General features: G+C 39.3%; 1 protein-coding gene across 3 annotated transcripts in view; it reads left to right on the forward strand.

Annotated features, from left to right (window-relative positions):
• The window catches only part of SVOPL (SVOP like), a 76649-nt gene that overhangs the window by 48052 nt on the left and 15082 nt on the right, over window positions 1-13515 (forward strand). The window contains exon 15 of one of the 3 annotated variants that reach the window (XR_002340283.1): window positions 7278-7321. The exons of the other annotated variants lie outside the window; for them this stretch is intronic. The gene's annotated coding sequence lies outside the window, so the exon portion shown is untranslated. The remainder of the gene's footprint in view (window positions 1-7277; window positions 7322-13515) is intronic. 3 annotated transcript variants of the gene reach the window in all.

Consider the following 13515-nt stretch of genomic DNA (forward strand, 5'->3'; position numbering starts at 1 on the left):
AAAGGCAGAGAAGCAGAGGGAGAAGGTACATCTTTAAGGCACCCTGAAGGCTTTGGATTCTTTTCTCAGGAGTGGGAAGTAGCTGAAGGGATTTTAAGCGGTGTTCAGTTTTGCATTTGTCTGTCTATCCATCCATCCCACCTGTCTGTCTGTCTGTCTATCTATCGATCTATCTATCTATCTATCTATCTATGCATCTATGCATCTATCATCTTTTTAGAGCCCCACGCCTGGCATATGGAGGTTTCCAGGCTAGGGGTCGAATCAGAGATGTAGCTGCCGGCCTACACCACAGCCACAGCAACGCCAGATCCAAGCTGTTCCCGTTGTGGGTCATTGGTAGTGAACCCAACTGGTATCCATGAGGACACAGGTTCGATCCCTGACCCTGCTCAATGGTTTAAGGATCTGGCGTTGCCATGAGCTGTGGTGTAGGTCGCAGACGCAGCTCGGATCCCTCCTGACTGGGCTTTTCAAAGGGAGAAGAGAGAAGACGGTGGGGAGGGTATCCTTAGAAAAAAGGAAGCAAAAACCTGCAGAAAGTGGGAGGAAGAGGGTGGTCCCTATGAAACCCAGTCAGGGCCCTTAACCCCAGGTGCTGACTGGGACAGAAGTAAATTATCTGGCAGCTTTGAGAACTTTCAGGGAGTTCCCATCATGGCTCAGCAGTTAACAAACCTGACTGGTATCCATGAGGATGCGGGTTTGATCCCTGGCCTCGCTCAGTGGGTTAAGGACCCCATGTTGCCGTGAGCTGTGGTGTAGGTTGCAGATGCGGCTCAGATTCAACCCCTAGCCTGGGAACCTCCATGTACTGTGGGTGAAGCCCTAAAAAAAAGAGAGAGAGAGAATTTTCAGGTAGACACTTTAAGGAGGCTAGAGTCATCCAGGGATGTGGCCTTGAGCTGCTAGAAACCTTTCGTCTTTTTTCAAATCTTTGTAGCAAGGTTGAGGCCTAGGTGAGAGGAGGCTTAGAAAAGCCTGGCTAGAATTTGTTCAAGGAGGAAGGTTTTGTCTGTGTCAAGTGTAATTGATAAATATATTTGTTTGTGTTCTGTTTTCAGTGACTTAAGAGATTTCCAAAGGCATTTTTGACCACACGTGACTTTCTCTTCCACACTGAAAACATCAAAATTACACACTAGAAATAAAATTTTACTACTTAATATTTTACCAGTGATGAAAAATACAAAAATTTTAATGAAGCTCTTGCAATGTACCTAAGCATATGTACATATAAATATGCATAAACATCTATATATTTATGCAGATATCACATTCATATTCTTTTAAAATCAGGATATAATTGATGGATAATGTTAGATTCATCTCAAGAACCTAGTGGTTCTATGTATGTATATATTACAAAATGCTGGTAATAACTCGTGAATATCCATCACCATACAGTTATATATTTTCTTTTTTTTTAATTCAATGAATTTTATCACATTTATGGTTATTTAACCATCACGACAACCTGATTTTATAGCATTTTGATCGAGACCCCCAGCCCGTCCTCCCGACCCCCCAACCGATAGTTACATATTTTCTTTCCTTGTGGTGAGAACTGTTCAGTCTCATCCTCCTAGAAATTTTCATATATGTATATAAACTAGAGTCACCTGGCTATATATTACATCCCCAGAATGTAGTTATTTTATAACTGGAAGTTTATACTTTGATCCCCTTCTACCCATTTGGCTTCCACCCCGTGCCTCTGGCAACCAGCAATCTAGTCTCTGTTTTACAGTCCATGTAAGTCAGATCATACAATTTCTACCTTTCTCCCTCTGGCTTATTTCATTTAGCACAATGCCGTTAAGTTCCAGCCATGCTGTCACAAGTGCAGGGATTTCATTCTTTCTATTTATTTATTTATTTTTATTTATTTATTTATTTTTCCCCCGCTGTGCAGCATGGGGATCAAGTTACTCTGACATGGATACATTTTTTTTCCCCACCCTTTGTTCTGTTGCAATATGAGTATCTAGACATAGTTCTCAATGCTACTCAGCAGGATCTCTTTGTAAATCTATTCTAAATTGTGTCTGATAAGCCCAAGCTCCCCATCCCTCCCACTTCCTCCCTCTCCCATCGGGCAGCCGCAAGTCTATTCTCCAAGTCCATGATTGTCTTTTCTGTGGAGATGTTCATTTGTGCTGGATATTAGATTCCAATTATAAGTGATATCATATGGTGTTTGTCTTTCTGACTCATTTCACTCAGGATGAGAGTCTCTAGTTCCATCCATGTTGCTACAAATGGCATTATGTCATTCTTTTTTATGGCTGAGTAGTATTCCATTGTGTATATATACCACATCTTCCGAATCCAATCCTCTGTTGATGGACATTTGGGTTGTTTCCATGTCCTGGCTATTGTGAATAGTGCTGCAATGAACATGCGGGTGCATGTGTCTCTTTTAAGTAGAGTTTTGTCCAGATATATGCCCAAGAGTGGGATTGCAGGGTCATGTGGAAGTTCTATGTATAGGTTTCTAAGGTATCTCCAAACTGTTCTCTGTAGTGGCTGTACCAGTTTACATTCCCACCAGCAGTGCAGGAGGGTTCCCTTTTCTCCACAACCCCTCCAGCACTTGTTATTTGTGGATTTATTAATGATGGCCATTCTGACTGGTGTGAGGTGGTATCTCATGGTAGTTTTGATTTGCATTTCTCTTGTAATCAGCGATGTTGAGCATTTTTCAGGTGTTTGCTGGCCATCTGCATATCTTCCTTGGAGAACAGCCTATTCAGGTCTTCTGCCCATGTTTCCATTGGTTGATGGGCTTTTTTGCTGTTGAGTTGTATAAGTTGCTTATATATTCTGGAGGTTAAGCCCTTGTCAGTTGCATCCTTTGAAACTATTTTCTCCCATTCTGAAAGTTGTCTTTTTGTTTTCTTTTTGGTTTCCTTTGCTATGCAAAAGCTTTTCAGTTTGATTAGGTCCCATTGGCTTATTTTTGCTCTTATTTCTATTGCTGTGGGAGACTGACCTGAGAAAATATTCATGATGTTGATGTCAGAGAGTGTTTTGCCTATGTTCTCTTCCAGGAGTTTGATGGTGTCCTGTCTTATATTTAAGTCTTTCAGCTATTTTGAGTTTATTTTTGTGCATGGTGTGAGGGTGTGTTCTAGTTTCATTGCTTTGCATGCAGCTGTCCAGGTTTCCCAGCAATGCTTGCTGAATAGACTTTCTTTTTCCCATTTCATGTTCTTGCCTCCCTTGTCAAAGGTTAACTGACCATAGGTGTCAGGGTTTATTTCCGGGTTCTCTATTCTGTTCCATTGGTCTGTCTGTCTGTTTTGATACCAGTACCACACTGTTTTGATGACTGTGGCTTTGTAGTATTTCTTGAAGTCTGGGAGAGTTATGCCCCCTGCTTGGTTTTTGTTTCTCAGGATTGCTTTGGCGATTCTGGATCTTTTGTGGTTCCATATAAATTTTTGGATTGTTTGTTCTAGTTCTGTGAAAAACGTCCTGGGTAATTTGATAGGGATTGCATTGAATCTGTAGATTGCTTTGGGTAGTATGGCCATTTTCACAATATTGATTTTTCCAATCCAGGAACATCGAATATCTTTCCATTTCTTTACATCTTCTTTGATTTCTTTGATTAAAGTTTTATAGTTCTCGGCATATAGGTCCTTTACCTCTTTGGTCAGGTGTATTCCGAGGTATTTAATTTTGTGAGGTGCAATTTTAAAAGGTATCGTATTTTTGTATTCCTTTTCTAATATTTCATTGCTTGTATACAGAAATGCGACTAACTTCTGAATGTTAATCTTATATCCTGCTACTTTTCTGAATTTATTAATCAGTTCAAGTAGTTTTTGGGTTGAGTCCTTAGGGTTTTCTATGTATAGTATCATGTCACCTGCATACAGTGACAGTTTTCGCTCTTCTCTTCCTATATGGACGCCTTTTATTTCTTTTGTTTGTCTAATTGCTGTGGCTAGGACTTCCAAAACTATGTTGAAGAGCAGTGGTGAGAAGAGTGGGCATCCCTCTCTTGTTCCAGATTTGAGTGAGAAGGCTTTCAGTTTTTCTCCACTGAGTATTATATTTGCTGTAGGTTTGTCATAAATGGCTTTGATTATGTTCAGGAATCTTCCCTCTATACCCACTTTGGCGAGGGTCTTGATCATGAATGGATGTTGGACTTTGTCAAATGCTTTTTCTGCATCTATTGAGATGATCATATGAGTTTTGACTTTTCTTTTGTTAACGTGGTATATGACGTTCATTGATTTGCGTATGTTGAACCATCCTTGTGAACCTGGGATGAAGAACCCTACCTGGTCATGGTGTATGACTTTTTTGATATATTGTTGGATTCAGTTGGCTAAGATTTTGTTGAGAATTTTTGCATCTATATTCATCAAAGATATTGGCTGATAGTTTTCTTTTTTGGTGTTATCTTTGTGTGGTTTTGGAATCAGGGTGATGGTGGCATCATAGAGTGTCTTTGGGAGTATTCCTTCTTCTTCAACCTTTTGAAAAAGTTTAAGGAGGATGGGCACCAGATCCTCTTTATATGTTTGATAGAATTCACCTGTGAAGCCATCTGGTCCTGGACTTTTATTTGTAGGGAGTGTTTTTATGACCACTTCAATTTCATTTCTAGTGATCTGTCTGTTCAGTTGGTCTGTTTCTTCTTGATTCAGTTTTGGCAGGCTGTAAGATTCTAGAAAATTTTCCATTTTTTCCAGATTGTCAAATTTGTTGGCCTGTAGTTGTTCATAATATTCTCTTATGGCTTTTTGTATTTCTGCAGTATCTGTTGTGATTTCTCCTTTTTCATTTATAACTTTGAGTTCTTTCTCTCCTCTTCTTAGTGAGTCTAGCCAGGGGTTTGTCAATTTTGTTTACCTTTTCAAAGAACCAGCTCTTAGTTTTATTAATTTTCTCTATTGTTTTTTGAATCTCTATTTTATTGATTTCTTCTTTGATCTTTATAATTTCCTTCCTTCTGCTGATGTTAGGTCTTTTTTGTTCTTCTTTTACTAATTTGTTTAGGTGGAGGGTTGTCAACTTGGGATCTTTCTTCTTTTTTGAGAAAGGCCTGTATTGCTATAAATTTCCCTCTGAGCACTGCTTTTGCAGCATCCCATAGATTTTGAGAGGTTGTGTCTTCATTATCGTTTGTTTCAAGGTATTTTTTAATTTCCTTCTTGATTTCCTCATTGACCCATTGGATTTTTAGTAGCATGTTGTTTAGTCTCCATGTAGTAGGTTTTTTCTCATTTCTTTTCCCATGGTTGATTTCTAGTTTCATGGCATTGTGGTCAGAGAAGATACTTGAAATAATTTCTATGCTCCTAAATTTGTTGAGGTTAGCTTCGTGTCCCAATATGTGGTCGATTCTTGAGAATGTTCCATGTGCACTTGAGAAGAATGTGTATTCTGATTTTTTTGGATGTAGTGTTCTGAAGATATCAATTAAGTCTAACTTTTCTGTTGTTTCCTTTAGGATCTCTGTTGCTTTATTGGTTTTCTGTCTAGAGGATCTGTCTGTTGGTGTGAGTGGGGTATTAAGGTCTCCTACTATGATTGTATTCCCATCAATTTCTCCCTTTATGTCTGTTAATATTTGTTGTATGTATCTGGATGCTCCTGTATTTGGGGCATATATGTTGACGATAGTAACATCCTCTCCTTGGATGGATCCCTTAATCATTAAATAGTGTCCTTCTTTGTCTTTATGTCTTTTGTTTTAAAGTCTGTTTTGTCTGATATGAGTATTGCAACTCCTGCTTTCCTGTCATTCTATTGGCATGAAATATTTTTTTTCCACCCCTTCACTTTCAATCTGTATGTATCCTTTGTCCTAAGGTAAGTTTCTTGTAGGCAGCATATTGAAGGTTTTTGCCTTTTTATCCACTCAGCCACTCTGTGTCTTTTGATCAGAGCATTCAGTCCATTGACACTTAAGGTGATAATTGATAGATGATTATTTATTGCCATTTTAAACTTCGTATTCCAGTTGATTCTATGGTTCTCCATTCTTCCTTTCTTTTTTTGGTTGGATGGTCTCCGATTATTTTCTGTTTGAGTGGTTTTTTTTGTTTTTGTTTTTGTTTTTCCATTTTTTGAGAATGCAATGTTTGGTTTTAGCTTGTGGTTGCCCTGTTTTTTAAGTATGCTAATCCCTTCCTATAATTGTGTGTTTTGGCCTGATGGTCCTGTAGGTTCAAACACTTCATTACTATACTAAAATTAAGAAGAGAAACAAACAAACAAACAAACAAAAAAGGTCTGTTTATTTCCTTACTTCCCTTGCCCACATTTTATGATTTTGATGACTCTTTTTTTTTTCTTTTTCTTTTGTTTGAAACATGTTCATGATTAAATCTGTATGCTGGCTTATTTGAGTGACTGCTCTCTGATTGTGGTTTCCTCAGTCTTAGTTCTTCCTCTTTTTTTTTTTCTTTTTCCTCCCTTTCTTTCCTTCCTTTCTTTCCTTCCTTTCTTTTTGGTTTAGAGAAGCCCTTTCAATATTTCTTTTAGCCTGGGTTTTGTATTGCTGTATTCTTTTAGCTTTTGTTTGTTGGGAAAAAATTTTATTTCCCCTTCTATTTTAAATGATATTCTTGCTGGATAGAGTATTCTAAGTTGCATATATTTTCCTTTTAGCGCTTTAGATACCTCTTGCCATTCCCTCCTGGACTGTAGTGTTTCTGTAGTGAAATCAGCTGATAACCTTATGGGGTTCCCTTGTAGGTAACAGTCTGCTTTTCTCTTGCTGCCTTTAGGATTCTCTCTTTATCTCTAACTTTTGCCATTTTTATTATAATGTGTCTTGGTGTGGGTCTATTTGGGTTCAACTTGTTTGGGGCCCTCTGTGCTTCCTGTATCTTGAACTCAGTATCCTTTAGATTTGCAAAGTTTCCAGCGATAATTTCTTCAAATATATTTTCCATCCCCTTATCTTTTTCTACTCCTTCTGGAATTCCTATTATGCATAGATTGGCCCGCTTTATATTATCCCATAGGTCTCTTACATTGCTTTCATGTTTTTTCATTTGCTTTTCTGTCTGCTGACCTGATTGGGTGATTTCCATTATTCTATCTTCCACATCACTGATTCCTTCTTCTGCATTATTCATTCTGGTTTTTACTGCCCTTAGTTCAGTTTGTATCTCTGCAAATGAATTTTCTAGTTTTTCTTGGCTCCTCCTTATATTTTCTAGTTCCTTTCTGAGGGTTTTTGCATTACTGTTCATATATTCTCTTAATTCCTTCAGTATTTTCACTACTTCTCTTTTGAACTCCAGGTCTGTCATGATGCAGAGATCTGTTTCATTGTTGACTGCTTTAGGTGAGTTCTCCTGTTGGTTTAACTGGGGGTGGTTTCTCAGCTTCTTCATCTTGCTTGTTGTTTTCTTTTTCCTGGTGGAGTTGTACTCTCCATGGCTGGGCAGTGTTTGCCTTGGCATTGCTGTGGAATGTTTCATGAGGGCTGGCATTGTTGGTCAGTCTTCTTTGAGGCAGCGTGGCTTTTCCAGAGGGTCGGCGGGGTTGACAGGGTCTCTCTGAAGCAAGGGGGACTTCCTGAGGGCAGACAGGACTGGGAGGTCCGCTCCACAATGGAAGCAGATTTCACTCAGCCGGGCAGAGCTTGCTCTGGTGTTTTTGGGCTGTGGGGCTCTTGCAGGAGGCTGGTGGTGCTGGGAGTGCAGAACCCCCCCAAGGGCTAGAGCAGCTAGCTGGGCCGCTGAGAACCCAAGAGGCTCTTCCCCAGGGCAGCCTGATGCGGAAGGACTGCCTGAGAATGTAGGCAGATTTTTCACGGCAGAGCTTGTTCTAGCTTTCCTAGGCTGTAGACCTTTTCCAGGGGGCTGGCGGTGTTTGGTTCTGCTCCATGGGGGTGTAGCCCCTCCAGAGGGCAAGCAGGCCAGGGCAGGACAGCCCCTGAGGTAGCAGCTTCCGGCAATTGTTGAGGCCGGCCCTCCAGGATGGCAGGCAGCCCCACGCATGCGTGAGGGGGAGGGGGAGGGAGGATGCACTGGGAAGCACAGCTTTCTGATAGCTGGCGGGCCAGTGAGCTCGCTGTGGCGCGGGGAGTATTCTGTGGGGGCCCACCCTTTCTTCTCTCCCCTCCCCAACACTGGTGCCTTGTCCAGCTCTTCTCCCAGGTTCCCTCAGATGTGGCTTTCCACTTCCCAGCCCTTAGCGTACTGCTCCCTTCCCCCGCGCTGCTCTGCTTTCTAGTCTCCCAGGCAGTCTCTGCCCCCTCAAATCTGACAGACCGGTTCCTAGACCCCCAAGCAGCCTCCGCACCACCCACCCCAGCCGGTTCCCGGGGACTAACCTCTGGAGCCAAGGTCCTGGTGCCCAGCCCCCACCCAAGTGTCTCAATTTTTGGTGACTGTGCCCATAGTTCAGATGATCTGTTCGGTTCTCACTCTGCTTTTCAGAACTCCGACTTACTGCTGCCCTCTTCTCTGCATCTGGAGATTCGCCGATTCGGTTGACGATCTTTCTGAAGAGTGGGTGACTTTCCAGGGTGTGGGATCCCTTTCTCCTCCACAGTTCCCTTTCGGGAGTGCCCGTCCAGTTCAGATTCACCTTCTCTCACTCTCTTTTCTCTTGTGTTTTACCCAGTTATGTCTCAAGATTCTTGCCATTATTGGAGTTTAGGTTCTTCTGCCAGCGATTGATTGCTGTTCTGTGCGAGTCGTTTAACCTGTAGATGTGTTTTTTTTGTTGTGTTTGTGGGAGAGGGCGAGCGTGTCCCCCTACTCTTCTGCCATCTTGCCTCCGTCTCTCTCATTCTTTTGTTTTATTGCTAAATGATGTCCCACTGTGTGTATTTATATATCACATTTATTTTATTTTTTTGTCTTTTTAGGGCTGCCAGCCATTAAGACCAAGGCTCAGCCCTATTCCTTAAGGAGACGAATAAGATACTTGGTGACCAGTTGACAACACTGGGGCCCATTTTTCCTGGAAGGCCAGGGGTTTGCTTTCTCAGGAACAGATGCCGATTCCAAGTATGGGGTTGCCTTTCCTGCCTGCAGGAACTCAGTAGCACCACTCTCTGGGGGCTTTTTTTTTTTTTTTTTTTGTCTTTTTTAGGGCCGCACCCATGGCATATGGAAGTTCCCAGGCTAGGGGTCTAACTGGAGCTGTAGCCGCTGGCCTATACCAGAGCCACAGCAGCACAGGATCCAAGCCGTGTCTTCGATCTACACCACAACTCATGACAACACGGGATCCTTAACCCACTGAGTGAGGCCAGGAATCAAACCCCCATCCTCATGGATACTGGTAGAGTTTGTTAACTGCTGAGCACAACAGGAACTCCTATATATCACATTTATTTCATGCCTTCATCCCCTGTTGGACACTTAGGTTGCTTGCATGTTCTGGCTATTGTAAGTAATGCTGCAGTGAACCTAGGAGTGCAGATGTATCTTGCAGTTTTTGGTTCTTTTGGTTAAATACCTAGAAATGGAATTGCTGGAACATATGGTAGTTCTGTTTTTAATTCTTTAAGGAACTGCCTGTATTGTTTTCCATAATGGCTGTACCAGTTTATATTCCTACCAAAAGTGAACGAGTGTTCTTTTTTCCTCTGCATCCTATCAGTACTTGTGATCTTTTGCCTTTTTGATGCTAGCCATTCTGACAGGTGTGAGGTGATATCTCACTACGGTTTTGATTTGCATGTCCCTGATGAAGAGCTGACGTTGAGCACATTTTCATGTACCTATTGACCATCTGTATGTCATCTTTGGAAAAACATCTATTCAGTTCCTCTGCCTGTTTTTTTTTTTTTTTTATTGTTTTCTTGTTAGTGAGTTATATGAGTTCTTTATGTATTTTAGATATTAATCTCTTATCAGATACATGATTTGCAAATATAATATTTTCTTCCATTCAGTAGGTTGCCTTTTCATTTCATTAATGATTTCCTTTGCTGTGCAGAAGCTTTTTAGTTTGATGTAGTTTTGTTTATTTTTGCTTGTGTTTCCTTTGTTTTTGGTATTAAATCCAAAAATAGCAGTGCCATGACCAATGTCCAGGAACTTAGCACCTGTGTTCTCTTCTAGGAGTAGCTTATGTTGAATCATTTTGTATTGATTTTTGTGCATGGTTTAAGAGAGCGCATGTGGATATATTTTGCATGTGGCTGTCCAGTTTTTTCCAGCATCATTTATTCAAGAGTTAGTCTTTTCCTTATATATTCTCGGCTCCTGTCATTAGTTAATTAACCATAACTGTATAGGTATATTTCTGGGCTCTTTGTTTTGTTCCATAGATCCAGGTGTCTGTTTTTATGGCAATGCCATTCTCCTTTGTTACCATAGCTCATAATGTAGTTTAAAATCAGGAAGCATGATGCCTCCAGCTTTGTCCTCTTTTCTCAAGACTGCTTTGGCTGTTTGGGATCTTCATGGTTCCATACACATTTTAGGAGGTTTTTTTTTTTTTCTATTTCTGTGAAAAATGCCATTGGAATTTTGATGGGGATTGCCTTGAATCTGTAGACTGCCTTGGGTAGTATGGACATTTTAACAATATTAATTCATACAATTCATAAACACATAATATCTTCTCATGTTTTTGTGCTTTATTCAGTTTTTTTAATCAGTGTCTTATAGTTTTAAACATAGAGGTCTTTCACCTCCTTGGTTAAATTTATTTCTAGGTATTTTTTTTTTGAAGCAATCATATGCGGGATTGTTTTCTTAATTTCTCTGATAGTGTGGATCTAGCTTTGCTGTAGCTGTGGCCTAGGCCAGCAACTGCAGTTCCAATTTGACCCCTAGCCTGGGAATCTCCATATGCTGTGTGTGGGGCCTAAAAAAAAAAAAAGGCAAAAAAAGAAGTAAATTTCTCTGACAGTGTGTGTAAACACAGTGGAATTTAAAAAAATTTTTTTTCCATAGTGGATTTTTACTTATTGATTTTTGTGTCATGTCACTTGACTGAATTAATTTATCAGTTCTAACAGTGTTTTGGTGGAATATTTGGGGTTTTATATATATAATATCATATCATCTTCAAACAGTGACAGTTTTACTTCTTCCTTTCCAATTTGGATGCCTTTTATTTCTTTTTCTTGCCTGATCTGGTTAGGACATCAAATACTATGTTAAACTAAAGTGTGAGAATGGACATCTTTGTCTTGTTCTTGATCTTAGAGTATAATTTAACTGTAGGCTTGTCATATATGAACTTTATTATATTGAAGTATGTTTGCTCTATACTACTTTATTGAACTTTTTATCATAAGTAGATGTTGAATTTTGTCAAATGCTTTCTCTGCGTCTATTGTGATGATCATACAATTTTTTTTATCCTTCATTTTGTTAATGTGGTATATCACATTGATTGATTTGCAGATGTTGAAATATCTTTGCATCCTTGGAATAAATCCTGCTTGATTATGGCATGATGTTTTAAATGTATCATTAAATTTGGTTTGCTAATTTTTTTTGAAAACTTTTGCATCTCTGTTCATCAGGGTGTTACCTGTCATGTCATTTTCTTTTTTGGTGACAGCCTGATTGTGGAATTAAGGTAATGCTTGCCTCGTAAAATAAGTTTGGAAGTGTTCCTTCCTGTTTTATTATTTGGAACAGTTTGAGAAAAATTGGTATTCTTGAAATCCACCAGTGAAGCCATCTGGTCCTGGACTTTTGTTTTGATTACTGATTCAATATCCTTAATTGCTGTATTCAGATTTTCTATTCCTTCATGATTCAGTCTTGGTCGGTTGTATGTTTGTAGGAATTTTTCTATTTCTCCTAAGTTTTCCAATTCGTTGGTGTATAATTGTTCATAGTAGTCTCTTAGGATCCTTTGTATCCCTATGATATCAGTTGTAATGTCTTCTCTTTCATTTCTCATCTTGAGTCCCTCACTTTCCCCCCGCCTTGGTGAGTCTAGCTAAAAGTGTGTCAATTATGTTTCCTTATTTTTGTTAAAGCTCTTACTTTCAGTGATCTCTTCTTTTAGTTCCTTCCAGTATAGAGTTAAATTGTTTGAGGTCTTCCTTGTTCTTTTTTTTTTCCTCCTTTTTTTTTCTTTTTTTTTTTTGGCTGTGTCCATGGCATGTGAAAGTTCCTGGACCAGGGATCAAACCTGCACCACAACAGCAGTCTGAGACACAGCAGTGACAATGCCAGATCCTTAACCCACTGGGCCACAAGGGAACTCTGAGATCTAACTCATTTTTTGATGTAGGTATTTATTACTATGAAATTCTCTCTTAGAACTGTTTTCACCACATCCCTAAGTTTTGGTTTGTTATATTTCCATTTTCGTTTTTGTCTCAAGAGATTTTTGATTTTTCCTTTGAATTTTTCTTTGACCCAATTTGTTGTTAAGCAGCATGTTGTTTGATCTCCACATATCTGTGAATTTTACACTTTTTTTCTTGTAATAGATTTCTAGTTTTATACCATTGTGGTCAGAAAAGATGCTTGATAATGCTTTCAGTCTTCTTAAATTTATTGAGAACTTATTTTCTGTCCTAACATATGATCTGTCCTAGAGGATGTTCCATGTGCAGCTGAGAAGAATATGTGTTCTGTTGTGTTTGGATGGAATGTTCTATCTATACCTGCTAAGTCAATCTGGTAAAATTTAAGGCTGGTGTTTCTTTATTGATTTTCTGTCCAGATGACTTACTCTTTGCTGAAAGTGGTGCGTTAAAACTCTCTACTTTATTACTGTATTGCTGTCTGTTTCTCCTTTTAGATCATTAATATTTGCTTTGTATATTTAGATGTTTCTCTATAATGTACATGAATATTTACAAATGTTATATTTTCTTCTGGGATTGACCCCTCTATTATGTAATAATATTCTTTGTCACTTATTACTGTCTTTCTCTTAAAGTCTGTTTTGTCTGGTAAAATATAGCTCCTCCAGATTTCAGTTTCATTTCCACAGAATATCATTTCCTATCCTTTCACTTTGTTCACATCTTAATATATGAAGTAAGTCTCTTGTAGGCAACATAGAGATAGGTCTCACTTTTTTGTTTCTTGGTTTTTTAAAAAAAATCCATTTAGATAGTCTGTCTTTTGATTGGAGAATTTAGTCCTTTTACATTCAGGGTAATTATTGATAGGTATATGCTTATTGCCATTATTGCCATTTTTTAAATTGTTTTCTTTTTTCCTTGGCTCAATTCTTTTTCTATTGTTCTCTCTTTGTGATTTGATGATTTTCTGTAGGATCCCTTTATCTTTTGTGTATCTACTATAGGTTTTTGCTTTGTGGCTACCATGAGGCTTACCTAAGATATCTTAGAGGAGAGTTCCTATCGTGGCTCAGCAGTAACAAACCTGACTATTATCTATGAGGATCCGGGTTTGACCCCAGTCCTGCTCATGGGTTAAGGATCTGGCATTGCTGTAAGCTGCCATGTAGGTCACAGACACAGCTTGGATCCTTCATTGCTGTGGCTGGTGGCTGCAGCTCTGATTCAACCCATAGCCAGGAAATTTCCATATGCCAAATGTGTGTCCCTAAAAAAAAAAAAAAAAAAAAAAA

This window comes from Sus scrofa, chromosome 18, assembly GCF_000003025.6.
Source record: "Sus scrofa isolate TJ Tabasco breed Duroc chromosome 18, Sscrofa11.1, whole genome shotgun sequence".
In the NCBI taxonomy this organism is placed as follows: domain Eukaryota; kingdom Metazoa; phylum Chordata; class Mammalia; order Artiodactyla; family Suidae; genus Sus; species Sus scrofa.